This window comes from Epinephelus moara, chromosome 6 (genome assembly GCF_006386435.1).
Source record: "Epinephelus moara isolate mb chromosome 6, YSFRI_EMoa_1.0, whole genome shotgun sequence".
NCBI classification, from domain to species: domain Eukaryota; kingdom Metazoa; phylum Chordata; class Actinopteri; order Perciformes; family Serranidae; genus Epinephelus; species Epinephelus moara.
The window spans coordinates 2785425-2796677 of NC_065511.1; positions in this window are offsets into that span (position 1 = coordinate 2785425).

Here is an 11253-nt window from a genome sequence, read left to right on the forward strand (position 1 = left end):
TATTGCAAGGGAATGCAAAACTATAGCGAGAGAATGCAAACAATTGCGAGGGGACGCAAAACTATTGCGAGGGGACACAAAAGTCAGTACAAAAAAATCTCCTGACTTGACCTTTAAGGGGCTCCGTAATAACAGAATAACAAAACTCGCTATAATTTCAAAAATAGGAGAAAATAATTAGTAACAGTAATTAGATTATAGTTAGAAGCCCAGGTTATGTTACCATTGCCCGTCCTCTCCGCTCCTCTCACCCACACTTAAGCACCCTTTCTGGGATACACAGTGTCGGCCAGACCGCGGGGGTCAGGCGGGGCAGGCCGACACTGTGTATCCCAGAACAGGTGTTTAAGTGTGCATTACAGCAACATCTGATGTGATGTAGCAATGTCATGTCTGCTGCATAACACTGTGTAAATAATCGCTGCTAAGACCCTGTGCAATTTACATACTCTGTGAAATATCCCATATCTTTATTATACTGTGTATATATTGTAAATAGCCTTGTGTCAACAGTAATTCAATTTAGTGCCTTATTTTTTAATATATTTTTTTTTTTATATGTACATATATATAAACATATACTGTATAAACATATCTTATATTTTTTAATCTTTAATTTTCTTTAATTCAAGTAACATTGTCACCCTCCTTTTTCTGTCTGTGACATGTTAATTCCCCAAGTGTGGGATAATAAAGTTTTATCTTATTTTATCTTATCTTAGCTTACTAGATAACACGTTATGATTATAACTATTTAATAAGAAAGTAGTGTTTGGGTGCAGCAAAAAATTAAGATAAACTTCAGGTAACTGCAGCCTCCGCTCGGTAAATTTAACGGTCCTAAAACTGCGGCCCTGAAACTGCACCCCCCAGTATTGCAGCCTCTGCTCGTAGGTTACACTGTGACGAAAATTAAACGGTCCTAAAACTGCGGTCCTGAAACTGCGGCCTCCAGTACTGCACCTTTACCTTACTTGGGCAGGGACAACTGATTTAATATGAATATCTTGCTAAACATTTACCTGCACTGATTAAATGTAGGTTAAAAAGGAATGAAATGTAGGCTAACACTAGTGTGTAGCTAGCTTATTTCACTATGGACATTAAGCTAACAGGTTCATTTCTACCACTCACAGACTATAGGCTACCCACCTTTCTTGGAGAAAAACTGGGTCACATATTGACACCCTTTCTTTTGCATCTCCTCTCTCTCCTTTCTCTTTTTACTTTTTTGAAAACTGGATTTTCTTTTAGTAGCTATTAGGTAGCATGATGATGACTGTAGCGTTGTAGCGCAACTGCTGACTGCTACTAGGCACCATCACCATTTCATGCAGATACAGGGGAGCAATAAATGTGATGAGCAAACTTACAATTAGTTTTTGAGATACCTTGTTGAATTCGGCAGGCAGAAATTTGAACTATGTCTCATCATACTTGATGAAAGGCCAGAAGGTCACCAAAAGCACTGGAAATGAACCTCTGCAGACAACAAACAGCCAAATTACATTTTGCAGCATATCTTTCCAGTAGTTGTAAAGACATGGAATCATAACTGAGTGGTCTGAAAGGTTGCACTGTCACACAGAAGAAGTCTGTACACATACAGTATGCCTTTACACATGTTTGGAAGGCACTTTGTACAGACTGGTTTGTTCAAAGCATTCTAAACCCCTGACATCGCTATCCTTAAGCTCCACTTCTAGTAGGACCATGGATTTGTGTATTGGCTGTTTCAGTTTTTCCGCACTGTAAATTCCAATTTGATAGACTTAGAGTGGCATGCAAAAGTTTGGGCACCCCTGGTCAAAATTTCGTTTACTGTGAATAGTTAAGTAAGTAGAAGATGAACTGATTTCCAAAAGGCATATAGTGAAAGATGACACATTTCTCCAATATTTTAAGCAAGATTACTTTTTGATTTCAATCTTTTACAGTTCCAAAATAACAAAAAAGGAAAAGGGCCTCAAGCAAATGTTTAGTCAGCCTGCATGATATGTAGTAGTGCCCCCTTTGGCAGGTATCACAGCTTCTGAACACTTTTTGTAACCAGCTAAGAGTCATTCAGTTCTTGTTTGGAGGATTTTCACCCATTCTTCCTGCTAAAGGCTTCTAGCTCTGTGAGATTCTTGGGCTGTATTGCATGCACTGCTCTTTTGAGGTCTATCCACAGATGTTTAATGATGTTTAGGTCGGGGGACTGTGAGGGCCATGGCAAAACCTTCATCTTGCTCCTCTTGAGGTAGTACATTGTGGATTTTGAGGTGTGCTTAGGATCATTGTCCTGTTGTAGAAGGCACCCTCTCTTCATCTTCAACTTTTTTACAGATGGTGTGATGTTTGCTTTCAGAATTTGCTGGAATTTAACTGAATCTATTCTTCCCTCTACCTGTGAAATGTTCCCGTGCCACTGGCTGCAACACATGCCGAAAGCATGATTGATACACCCCCTCTGTTTAACAGTTGGACAGGTGTTCTTTTCACGAAATTCTGCACCCTTTTTTCTCCGAACATTCCTTTGCTCATTGTGTCCAAAAAGTCCCTCTTTGTCAGGCCACAGGACTTGCTCCCAAAAAGCATCAGGCTTGTTTATATGTTCCTTTGCAACCTACTGTCGCAGAATTTTGTGGTGAGGACACAGGAAAGGTTTTCTTCTGATGACCCTTCCATGAAGGTCATATTTATACAGGTGTCGCAGCACAGTAGAACAGTGCACCACCACTTCAGAGTCTGCTAAATCTTCCTGCAGGTCTTTTGCAGTCAGACAGGGGTTTTGATTTGCCTTTCTAGCAATCCTACAAGCAGCTCTCTCAGAAAGTTTTCTTGGATTTCCACACCTCAACTCATTATTTGTTAAATGTGTTCATTTATGATTGTTTTTTCTTTTCTTTCCACTTCTCTTACACTACATTCACAAACACAAACACAGACACATGCACACAACGTCATAATCATTAACACATCCACCAAACTTTCATCCTAGAAACCTTGTGTTGTTATTGTTACTATTATCATTACTTGTTGATTGTTCTGATTTTGTTTTCTTTTCTCTCTTACACTTCATGCACACACAGACATACATACTTAAATCACGGAATGTCATGGACCAGTTTTTCTGTTGCTACAGCACTGCCTCCTGTCTTCCTGGGTTGCTCTCTCCAATGGTTGGCTCCGGTACCAACCTGCTATCGATGCAATCCCCCACCCCTACCCCCCAACCTCTGTCTCAATCTCTGTCTCTCTGTCTTGCTCTCTCTCACATACACTCTCTCTCTTTGACACACAAAAAACACACACCCATTTTTTCCCCTTCCCCTGGGATCCTTCTGCCTTCACACATTACAAGGATGAAAAAATGTGTGATAGATATATATGTTAGACATGTCTGTGTGGATTATATGTATTTTTAAAACATTAAAGCTCACTCACTTCCTGAAAATATTCATTCAAAGACACACGCACATGCACACACCCACGCACACCCACCCACCCACACACACACACACACACACACACACACACACACACACACACACACACACACACACACACACACACACACACACACACACNCCCACACACACACACACACACACACACACACACACACACACACACACACACACACACACACACACATATCCACCTGTTCATACAGCTTTGGTTTTGCTTGTATTTTTTTGTAATTTTTATTGTATGTCTCTTTCTTACTTTATGTAATCTTGTTTATGTCTCTGCACCTGTTTTCACTTGCTCTGTTATCACCGCATTACACAATAAAGTTAAAGAGGAAAAAAAAAAGACCTGCCATTTCTTAACTACATTATGAACTGAGGAAAAAGCTACCTGAAAACACGTTGCTATCTCCTTACAGCCTTCTCCTGCTTTGTGGGCATCAGTTATTTTAGTTTACAGAGTGCTAGGCAGCTGTTTAGAGGAGCCCATGGCCGCTTTGGAATTTGCATCACCTGGCCTTTCCTAATGATGATTATGAACAAGCCATAGCCCTAACAAGCTAAATAAGATGTCTGAGGGCTCAAATGTCTTGGGGTGCCCAAACTTTTGCATGGTGCCCCTTTCCCTTTTCACTCTAAAATTGTACAAAACAAAAATAATACACTAATCTTGCTTAAAATGTTGAAAAGCATGTTTCATCTTTATTGGAGATACGTTTATCGTCTACTGACTTAACTATTCACAGTAAACAAAATTTTGACCAGGGGTGCCCAAACTTTTGCATGCCTCTGTATTCATAATATATCTAAAGCATTCGTCAACAAAGAAACAAAGGAGTCTCTTTGTGTAATGTAAAAATATTATAGGATTGGTATGGCAGACGGCATATACTCATATACTTTGTCTTATACCTTGTATTATCTCTTCTGTATTCTGATGCACTGTCTCAGAGCTAGATCAAATAAATAATTCATAATTAATATTATCTGAAGCCTAATTTTTATACAGGTAATATTCATACTGGTTTAAATAAACAATTTGATTTCAGTGATGTAAGTAAATTATAGCTATCAATAGGCTACTAATGTTTACAGTCATTAATTTAGTACCAGTAAATATAGCCTACACTTTCAAACCCTGCATAACAAACTGCATCATCACTTGGAAAAACCTAATACACACACAGCAACGCTGGCAGCAAACACACGTTACAGAATCAGAGTCCGTGAGGCAGGTAAGAAATCCAGCTCCGCCCCACTTACATGATGCATATTGCCGTGTCCCATATATTTCAGCACTCAGCCGCTGTTGCTTTGGGGAGAAGCCAGTCAGATGCACAAGAGCTTTGGCATAGCACTTGCAAAAGAATATCATGGCATAGTAGCACAGTAAGATAAACTGCTGGATGTTTTATTGGTTATACATTCTTAAGCATATATTTCACATTAGTGAACATATTTTAACCAAATATGTCCAACCCTGATGGTCATCTTTTGTACTAATGATCCAGATAAGAAACTTTCATGTCCACTTAAGCCTGGGAAGTGCTCCGATTTCCAGAACCTGACTTTCACTTGCTGAACACGTGGATGCCTGAAATTACTCCTGTAACTTGGCAACTAGAACTCTAAAGAACATGCAGCTTGCTTCAAAGATTCAAAATCATTCCAGTAGATATTATCATGACTCAGACATGTTGTGTGTTAATGATTTCATCCATCATACACACTAACTGTGAATACAAACATTTACAACACACAATTTTTCTCTTTTATTGTGCGTTGTATAATTCAGTGATGAGAAATAATACAAGACTTTAACATTTTATTTCCAATCAGTATCCCGTCTGGACTTAAGACAATTAAGAGCATTCCATAAAGTGGCTTAGTAATCCTGAATGACAGACAAAGGGGAATCTATCAGACCTGATTCCTTCAGCATATTGAATAGCAGGCTAACTGAATGTGCACTAATCTAATCATTTCAACAAAAACCTAAGCTTTCAGTTGATCTTTCTGTGTTGCTGATTTAAAAGCTGTCCACCAGGGAAATACTATATTAGATGTGTGTTATTTTCTCCTGAAACAGTTCCTTACAACAGTGTTTGTACCTGCTGAGTTCAAATGAGTTTCTGACTCTGTGTGAAGCAATGTCTCATGCCTACATGTTGGAATTAAGAAAAAAAAGACAGGAAAAGAAAGTCTCAATTGGTGTTTTGTACTCACTCATCAATGCCCTCAACTAGCCTGAAGTTGAGGTTGTTGATGGACTGTTGTGGTCTGCCAGCATTATCTATGAACACCAGTCTGGAGGGATCCTCCTTCCTTACCTGAAAACACACACATACACAGGTTACACTTTCTCTCTTACACGCTCTCTGGCAAATAAGATGGAAGAGTTGCTGCTGCTCACTCATAAAAACTTGGACTTAAGCACATCTGCCGCCCTGTGTTTCACCGCAACCTGGCTCAGTGAACACATCTCGGACAGTGCATTACGGCTGCCGGGATTCCAACTTTTCCGAGCGGACCGCATCACGGAAAATGAAGGGAGGCGGAACGTGCTTCTACATAAGCAAAGGTTGGTGTACAGATGTCACAGTGTTAAAGAAGTCATGCAGCCCTCACTTAGAGACTCTTTGTAAATTGTAAAGCATTTTATTCACCACTTTGGGGCTCTCTGATCACTGTCATCGTCTCATCCCGACCTACAGGCAGAAATGAAAAACTTATAAGCCTGTAGTAAGGACTGTAACGAAGTGGACTGAGGAGTCAAAGTGTTTCTGAAGCTGCAGCCACAGACCTAAATGAACTGAATGACACTGTGACATCAGTTTTTGTGAGGATATGTGTGTGCAGACCAAGACCTTCTGTACATATAGCAACAACAATCCCTGGATCACACCCAAACTCAGGTGGCTGCGCCAGGCCAAGGAGGAGGCCTACAGGAGCAAGTAATGGGCCCTGTACAAGCAGGCCAGAAACAAGCTGACAAAAGAGATCAGGGTAGCCAAGCTAGAAAACAACTTCTCAGTCAACGACCCCGCATCAGTTTGGAGAGGCCTGCAGGACATTACCAACTACAGGAGACCATCCCCCCACCCTGTGGAAAACCTCCCACGAGTGGACAACCTGAACAGCTTCTACTGCAGGTTTGAAAAGGCCCTTTTCACACGTTCCAACCACACAAAGGGATTACCTGCACCCCCAGCTCCACCCTCCCCCATCTCCTCTAACCCCCCACCTGCACTAAAGGTCTGTGAAGAGGATGTGTGTCGGCTCTTCCAGAGACAGAAGACCAGGAAGGCTCGGGGACCTGACGGTGTGTCTCCCTCCTGCCTGCGAGTCTGCTCTGACCAGCTGGCCCCTATTTTTACTAGGATCTTCAACCGATCGCTGGAGCTGTGTGAAGTACCCTCCTACTTCAAATGCTCCACCATCATCCCGGTCCCCAAGAAGCCCTCCATCACAGGATTGAATGACTACAGACCTGTCATCCTGACATATGTGCTCATGAAATCCTTTGAAAGACTGGTGTTGCGCCACCTGAAGGGCATCACAGGCCCTCTGCAGTTTGCCTACCGGGCAAACAGGTTGGTGGATGATGCAGTCAACATGGGACTGCACTACATCAACAGGTTGGTGGATGATGCAGTCAACATGGGACTGCACTACATCCTGTACCACCTTGACTCCCCAGGGACTTTCGCAAGGATCCTGTTTGTGGACTTCAGCTCGGCTTTCAACACCGTCATCCCAGAAATTCTCCACGAGACGCTCATCCAGCTCACGGTGCCTGCCTCCACCTGTTAGTGGATTACCAGCTTCTTGACAGGAGGCAGTGAGTGAGGCTGGGGAGCATCACATCCAGCTCCTGGTCCATCAGCACTGGCGCCCCCCAGGGGTGTGTCTTCTCCCCACTGCTCTTCTCCCTGTACACCGATGACTGCACCTCAGGGGACCCTTCTGTGAGACTCCTGCGGACGACACCACAGTCATCGGTCTAATCCGGCACTGTGATGAGTCTGCATACAGACAGGAGGTGGAGCAGCTGGTCCTCTGGTGTGGTCAGAACCACCTGGAGCTGAACCCGCTCAAGACTGTGGAAATGACAGTGGACTTAAGGAGCAGCTCCCCAACACTGCCCCGCCTCACCATCCACAACAGCACAGTGTCTACTGTGGACACCTTCAGGTTTCTCAGTACCACAATCTCTAGGGACCTGAAGTGGACTCCCCACATAGACACTGTCGGGAAAAAGGCCCAGCAGAAGCTATACTTCCTGCGACAGCTCAGGAAGCTCAACCTACCTCAGCAACTGCTGATCATGTTCTACACGGCCATAATCCAGTCTGTTCTCTACACATCCATCACCGTCTGGTTTGGATCTGCCACCAAATTGGACAGGAATAGACTGAAACGGACAATCAGGTGTGCAGAGAGGATTATTGGGACTGATCTTCCCTCCATCGAGGACCTGTACCGGTCAAGGGTCAGGAAATGGGCAGAAAACATCCCTGTAGACCCCTCACACCCTGGACACAATCTGTTTAAACTCCTCCCCTCTGGTAGGCGCTACAGAACACTGTTCACCAAAACCACCCATCACAAAGACAGTTTCTTCCCCTAGCCTGTCGCTCTGATGAACTCCTAAACGGTCACAGAGTGGCAGGACAAACAACACTTGCATCCTTGTTCATTGTATATATTGAAAAAAAAAAAAAAAAAAAAAGTTCTATTCTTTAATATTTGATATATAGTTGTATATTTTTTGTATATTGTATATTCTATATATTCCACTTCTTGCCTTGGTTTGTGTACTTATGTCATTTCTGGTACTTTGAGAGCTACTGTAGTCTACCAGAGTCAAATTCCTTGTATGTACACACGTACTTGGCAAATAAAGCTGATTCTGATTCTGATTTAGAAGAATACGTATGTTTGATTTCGCATAGTCTGAGTGAAGAACACTTTAAGTGCTATTACTGACCATGATTTATTTTTGAAAAGCATATTTGGCAAAAGGAAGGAGGCAGAAGGGTTGGTGTCAGCCAAACAGTAATTGGTGTCAGCTTGTTCCATATCCAAGTTGTACAATGACAATAAATGGAATTATCCTGACATCACGCTAACAACAAAAATCACTTCTGGTTAGACAACTGGCAATTGATTTTAATTGCAGTTTTATGTAAAATCGGCAAACTTGTTTATTTCTGTTGCTATTTTAGGCTGTGACTTTAACGCTTAAAGATATTTAATTAAACACAGTGTTCCGACTTATCTGACGTTTCTGCTGTGCTTATTTTCTGTTGCTTTGCTCGCATATTTGATAAAACAAATCTAGAAGCTGAATATTGTACTGTCACCGACAGGGGGCCACAGCAGACATATGTTAGCCACCTAAAAAAATAATATCAGTTTAAGTGTATGCTATATTTGGAATATACTCACCCCTTTACCTCAGACACTAACAAACTGAGGCAGTGGTAGACCAGTGTCTCCCATGTTCTGCAAAGCAAAATGTCTGTTTTTGTCAGTGGAGTCTGGTGGCTTCAGCTTCATCTCCCCATCTAAAAGGGTTGTCTGACGGTATAGTCAAGCATTGAAAATATTCTAAACATAAGGTAGATTTAAACTGATATTGACTTTTTTTTAGGTGGACCTATTTTTAAGATGGCTAAAATCTCACCAATTGAAGCAGCGTTTGCTCAGCTCAGTTTGATTTCTTGTACATGAAAAGGGAGTTTTCTACCTAGAGGTTATTGTAAACAAACATAATAATTTGGTCTGCAGAATAAGGAAGTAAAGAGCCAGAAACAGACACAACTCGCCTCAGTAAGAGTGGCTTGTTCTGAAATGTGTTTTCTGCAAGCAGGCCACAGCGGCCAATGCAAGGATAGCTACACTAAATAGATAACTAAGTAGCCTAAATAATGAACATAATTCATAACGTGTTATACACTCTTAAGAGATGAAACAAAAAAAAATTATTTCCTGTAGAAAATGCATGTGAACGCTGACAGCTGAAATTAATCAAAAATCATTGCCAAAAATGCAGAAATATGAAAAGAATTTCCTAAAAAATATCTGGAAGCTCAAATGCATTGACTGCATAGCTGAAGATGTGGAAAATAAAATGTAAAACTGGCAGAGTTGAAAACTGAACTACGGTACCTAAAGATAGTAAGAGCACAATGTAAGAATACATTGTTTGAAAAGCTGGAGGCCAAACTGTAACACTGTTGAAGGCGGAAGTTTAAATGAACTGAAGGGCTAAAAGAAGAAATACTTTGTGCTATCAACAAAAAAATGTAGAAAAAAGTTGAATACAAGCATGAATGTCCTTAAAGAGCATAACATTTTGACATTTTAATTGTTTCAGTAGCTGAAAGTATGCAGTAGTAGTCAATTTTACAAAAATCTACAGGAGAAGTATAATTATTTTGTGACCTGTTTAACGCTTAAATGAAGTTTGTAGAACAAAGTATTGAGAATGTTAGCATATACAAGTGAAGTTGACTAGATTTGACAATTTTAACAATTCACTGCTGATTACTGAAAAACTACATCTTACTATCAGTGGGCTTTTATTATCAAAATTTGTCCGGGCTCCATAGTTAACTAATGTTCTCATCTGGGGGCTTTTATTTTGAAAATCCAGCCCTGTCTGGGGGTTTTTATTTACCAGCAGGGGTGTTTCTTTTGAAAATTCAGCCTTGTCCAGGGCCACCCAGTACATTCCAGTTAGCATCTGGGGGCCAACACCAACAACACCAGAGCCACCACTGTGAGCTTCAGTTACCTTGTTGGTGCATTAAAGAAACTAAGAGCTGAGAGACTTCCCTAGCAAAGCTGGAACTGCCAAAGCTGGAAGATAAGAGTAATCGTCTAAAAGTGCTGAAAGAAGAAACACTTTGTATTTATCTCTGCCATTATAAGAAATTATGAAATAGGCACCATACTGGGTAACACTTTATATTAAGGTACTGTAAAAAGCGTTAATTAATGCTTAATAAGCACAAATTAACAGTTAATGAGTACTAGATGTATGAGATGCTTATTAATATTAATAAGACTATTAAGATTCAAGATTCAAGATTCATTTATTTAGTCCCGAAGGAAATTTGTGTTGGACATACACAGGCTGCTACCTAGGACATAACACATAACATAAACAAGAAACACAAGAATTAGTGTTTATTACAGCTTAAGTTGACAGTTATTATGGCTTATAGGAGCATTATAAGCACTTAATAGAAACTTTGGTAGCAGTTTATAAACCTATACTAAATATTAATAAGGTGTCTATTTATATTAATTATAATTTATAAGGGTTAATTATAGAATAATAGCCACATTTATTACTGGTTTTTAAGACACTATAAGACCCTATCAGATGAAATTAATAAGGTGTTTATTAACATTAATAAGACCTTTATTAACATTAATAAGACCTAATGAGTGTTAATAATAATATACAACACATTTATTATTGTCTAATGAGATATTATTGGGTACTAGGACATCCTTAAGAGTTTATAGGCAATTCAGCAATATTAACAAGATGTTTATTAATATTAATGAGACTATAAGAAGTTAATATAAATGCCATATTATGGTTAATAAATGCTTAATTATGCACTTCATTCATTCATTCATCTTCTAACCGCTTCATCCTCTTGAGGGTCGCGGGGGGGCTGGAGCCTATCCCAGCTGACATCGGGCGAGAGGCAGGGTACACCCTGGACAGGTCGCCAGACTATCACAGGGCTGACACATAGAGACAGACAACCATTCA